General features: G+C 41.2%; 1 protein-coding gene across 2 annotated transcripts in view; it reads right to left on the bottom strand.

The window, feature by feature from the left end:
* Window positions 1-3,911, bottom strand: part of cemip (cell migration inducing hyaluronidase 1) — a gene marked incomplete in the record, with an annotated part of 167,875 nt that extends 163,964 nt beyond the window's left edge. The window contains 1 exon segment of one of the 2 annotated variants that reach the window (XM_035652320.1): window positions 3,782-3,911. 2 annotated transcript variants of the gene reach the window in all.
* Between the last annotated feature and the right edge of the window lie 1,213 nt (window positions 3,912-5,124).

The following is a 5,124-nucleotide window of genomic DNA, read 5'->3' as shown; positions in this document are numbered from 1 at the left end:
CTCTCTCTCTCTCTCTCCCCATCCTTGCTGCTCATGCTATAGGCCTATACACAGTATTTATTCTAAACAAACAAGGAGGAGAAATTGCCTCCCGTGCAGCAGGCACTCAGGGGGGATTTGCAGCAGGATGTGAGAACATTTTACAAGCTTCTCGTTCATGCCGTACTCTAGTTTGAGCCAGCAGAATTATTCTACTGCTATTTTCTCCCCCAATTGCCTTCCTTCCTTCTTCCAGGAAGTCAACTGTGTAATTGCAGTTCCTGGTTTCTTCAGCCATTATTTCATGTTCAGCAGCAGAGAACTTTTCACACTTTTGTGCTCCATTGCTGTCAGACATGCTCAAGATGCATCTTTAACCACCTAACATCAGCTCTTAATTAGCGGCAGAGCATTCAAACGTACTCAACCGCAGCCTCATTCATTTACATCATCGCTCATACTAAATACCCCGCCAAATTAAAATGATTCAGACACAAAATGTTGTGGCCTCAACAGTCATTGTGGTAGGATTGGGATGTCTACTCCCCTCATTGTTTAGAGCAACAAATTAAAGTTTTCATGAACTGGATTTAGTTGGCTCACCATTAAACTTCAATCAACCAGTGAAACAAAGCAACAAAACAGACAGACATTCAGTTATACACAAATCTCCCCCCGTTACCACTTTAAATGGACTCTTTTGCTGAACAGCAGACAATCTGGCAACAAGTGGCTACAAGATAACTGAATGTCCCTTCCTTTCCCAAGATTCCCTTAGTCAGTTGCGTTTAAAGACATCATTAGTCGATCTGACTTTGACACCTCGTAGTGCAATTTGCATTTGGATAAGGAAAATAATGCCTATAGGTGCAATGCAATCGTGTGATCAGATCAGCTAGATCAAATGTGAATTAACTCCGTGCAGCACGTTCCACCCAACATATTGAAAGGTCACCCAAATCCACGGCTTCCTGCTATCTTCAACCTGTTTTTCAAAAAGCTACAGACAAAAAATAAGTAGAGCCCACACAGTCTTGTAGTATTAAATAACGATACCTTAGTTAGCAAGGCCACTGAAAAGTAGCTTACAGATACCATCTGCTGTCTAAGTCTTTTACATGACCCTAACTTTCCATAGTGTCCCTCAAGAGAATCATCGTCACATCCACTGACCAGGATGAAACTAGTATCCTGTACAAATAATGTACTTCCACAAGTATCATCAGAGTAAAATGCTTCAACATCTGTACTGTACTGTAAAATATAGAAACTTAAATATAGAAACTGTAAACCTCTGAAAAAAGTTCTCTTACTATTGTTAGAAGGGCTGCAACTAATCATTTTCATTATTGATTAATTGATCAGTTGTTCTGTTGTTTTCTAATAAATATAGCAACTTCTGATCAACCCATATCAATTTCAGGCTAAACTTCTGGTTCGTCCTGCCCATGTCCAGTTTAAGTCCCGCCCATTCCAAGTATGGATACAGATAATTGAGTTGGTTAAACAGTTACAGATAAAGGTGTACTTGCTTCTCCCAAATGTTAACATTCAAAGCCCTCTAGAGCAACTATTATACTGCATATTACTGAGCAACAAAGTCTGGTGTGAGGAGGCGATGGGTCGATGGGCGAGTCAACAAAACATTGGACTTTAACATAAGAGACTGCAGTTTGTTTCCTTCAGCGAGTCAGGGTTGTTTTTTCAAGCAGTGAAATATTGCACAGTCCTTCCTGGACTGAGTCTGTGAGCAGCAGCTGAACTCGCAGCACATCAGACACATCAGAGCAGCTGCAGATTCATAAGTGATGCAAGCCTATAATAAGAAAAGGAATCTCTCTTGCAGACGCACGCACACACACACACACACACAATGTGCCAGTCAAAATTGCACACAACGGTTCTTTGCAATAGCTTGTACATTTACAAGTCAGCTGTAGATGAAAGGCAATACCACTTCACCTAAACTCGCTCCAGCCTCACATCCTGAAGACAGTTCTTTCTCTTAGAGTTCATTTTCAAGATTTTCTACACATCTTCCTGCTCTCACCATCATCCGCAGCACCCACCAGACTGACAACCTGTTCTTGCTAGCACTGACTCTTATTTTAGCCTCAACTAGTTGCGTAACTCCCTTTTTTTTTGCAGCACAAGTCACTCAGACAAAAATTGTTGTCCACAAGAATGCCATCATCCTCCACATCATTATCATCGTCACTGCCAATCTTCCCCAGCCTTGCTCCTGCTCCTGTCCTGTGCTACAGCTCTATTCTCTTCCTCATCAGCATCATGTCACCCTCTGTGGAGGACAGCGAAGGTAATAAGGGAACACGAGAAGAAGGCAGACAGCCACAGACAGCCAGGAGGCATCATCATTTCATCAGCCTGAACACGGATTCCACTTGATCGGCACATTTCGCAGTCACAAAACACAGAATCGCTTACTGTCACCGCCTGAACCACGGAGGAGTTCCATTGCAAAAAGAAGATAAAAGCAGTAGTGTACGAAGTAACAGTAACATTGTTATCAGTGTTATCAGAGATAATGATATGCTATTAAACAGAAATCATTCTCAGACATTAGTAGGACAATGCTGTAAATATTGCAAAACGCTTTAAGGGATTTCCAAGAAATCACTAAATAAAAAATGGTATTGTTCTATACTGCATTTATATTAAGTAGTGTGATTTGAAGAGTAATCGTAGTAAAGTTACTTAATGTTAAGCTTTTCAGCCTGATGTTAATGTCTTGCAGAGTCAATATTGTTTCATTTGTCTGCAAATCCATAAATATAACAGTATTTCTCCACCGGAATGACATTATGTTTATACAATTGTTTATATAATAAGTTAAATTTATAAAGACAATACAAGGAAACAAAAGTTTAGGGATGAGTTTTCATGGGGGCAGTTTTAACATCAGTATTTATACAATTCTGGCTGTAGCCCTGATGTACAAAGATCTGTACGGACAACACAGTTGATAAGCATAATCCCTGCACATATAAAGGAGGAAAATGGTCCACTAACCTGTTGGGACTGAAGAGCCTGTACAGTGCACTTGCTTCCACTGGAGACAAACCGCAGCAGACTGAACAGAGCGCACCATTCATAAAGCGGAGGAAGAGGGGAAACCTGCAGACGGCTGCTGCAAAGTGGTGGTGAACAGCCCGGTGAACACAGTTTTCTTTATTGGTTTAAGATCGCAACCTCTTCCGTCTCTTAAGTGATTTTCAAAGCTCCATCAACCTACATGTGACTCATAAAAAGCGGAGTTCTGGCAGCATCTTGAGGTGAAGCCACAACAGAACAGCAGCTGTGCCCTCACTGGATCCCGGTGGAGACTGCGCTCCTCAGCAGATCATACTCAGTAGCTTCAGTTCTCATTTACAGTCATTTTATTGCGTTTCAGTTCCAGCTGCAGGCACGGCGAGATGGGCTGTTTGTTAAAGACAGCCGGGGAACTCAGAGACCGTGCTATCAGCGCGCACTGACCGGGAGTCCACTTACCTTTGCCCCTTGAAGTCGTGGCAGGACAAGCGGCGTGCTTTTCAACAGCACAGTCAAAATGTGCACACCGCGACCCTCTCCTGTCCGCTACGATAACATTTACCGAAACTTGCGCTTCCTTCTCCGCGCAAAAAACCGCATTTACCGACACGGATCATTTCCAACAACACCTGTGGCTCGCAGCGGCCAAATTACGCCCCGAAGTACCCACTCTGGATGCGCCACAGTATCAACACACACACAACATACCCCCACCCCAGAGTAAGATGTTAAAGAATCCACGGAGACCTACCGACCTGAAGCATATAATCCACGTCTAGTCCCGGAGCCGGTGAGACGCGCAGCTCGGAGCAGTGCAGTGATGGAGCGGAGCGCTGTCAGTGTGTCAGCCGGTGCCGGAGTGCAGAGACACAGCCATTCCCTGTCAGAGGCGCACGTTGCAGCGCCGCCTCTATTTACTCCAGCTGGAGGAAAGACACGCCCACTGTGTGTGCGCGCGCGCGCGTGTATGTTTTGGAGGGATATTCTAAATCCTTAATTCCTTGGAAAACCAGCCTACCTATTTGCCGGGTAGTAGCTAGGATTTGAGAGATACTAAGGTCAAATAAAAATACTATGAATAAATAAACAAGTAAATAAATCAATAAAGAAAGTACGCAATATAAAAATACATGAAAATTAAAAATATATATATTAATAGAAAAATGATTGTAAAAGTAGCCTAAAGAAATAAAAAGTCTTGCAAATCTATCTACAGAAATAAAGGGCGGCAGAAAAATATGCTGATTTAAACAATCAACAGCCACATATATCAATATTTGCTTGGAAAAGCCCCAAAATGACATCATTGTGGCACATTAGTAAATCACTGAATAGAAATATCTAAAAGGTGCATGGCATTAGAAATCAATACATTATTCTATTTCCAAATCCACATTTTTCCAAAATCATGTCTTTCCTTTTCTGTTTTTAACACATTTTAAAAATGAATCCAAAGGATTTCCTAAAGGTGGCCACTGCCACCCTAAGCCACCTATCTAGATCCGGCCCTGCGCTTTGGTCGCGTCAGGTAGCTATCTATCCACCCCTAATAGTTAGGGAATATCATATAAATACTGAGGTATAAGACTGTTTTTTGGTAATCATATCTTATTTTGTGATTTGTTTTTGTAATTAGTGGCTATCATGGCAAACTTTATCCCAGTGGTTCCCAACCTGGGGTCAGGATCCCCACTAGGGGACAAAGCTTCATGGGGCTTGCTGAGGCCTTCTTGATTGTAAGAGGTGCAAGACAACTTAAAAATATATACAGTAAGCCTGTATCTTAGCCTATTTTTCATTACTGTGAAGAAATTAAATTAAATTGTTTTTAAAATTTTGATTATTATTTAAGATCTCAAGTCCAAACAACCAAAGAGCTAACAGAACGATAAGTACATTTTAAAAAAAAAGAAGCCTATTAAAAATGTACGATTGTTAAATTTACATAACAAATATCCAAAATACAGACAGAATTGTATAAAACTGTACAAAAAATAACTGAGCTCTGATGCAATTACATATAGGAAATAATCTGCTCAAAATTACTTTTTTTACACAAACTTCCTGCAGTTATTCACTGTTTGGGTTCATTGT

The sequence above is a fragment of the Morone saxatilis genome, unplaced genomic scaffold, assembly GCF_004916995.1.
Source record: "Morone saxatilis isolate NCDOM2014 unplaced genomic scaffold, NCSU_SB_2.0 Contig11, whole genome shotgun sequence".
NCBI lineage: Eukaryota > Metazoa > Chordata > Actinopteri > Moronidae > Morone > Morone saxatilis.
Note: the sequence above shows the minus strand (reverse complement) of the source record. Positions and strands in the feature narration are given on the sequence as shown.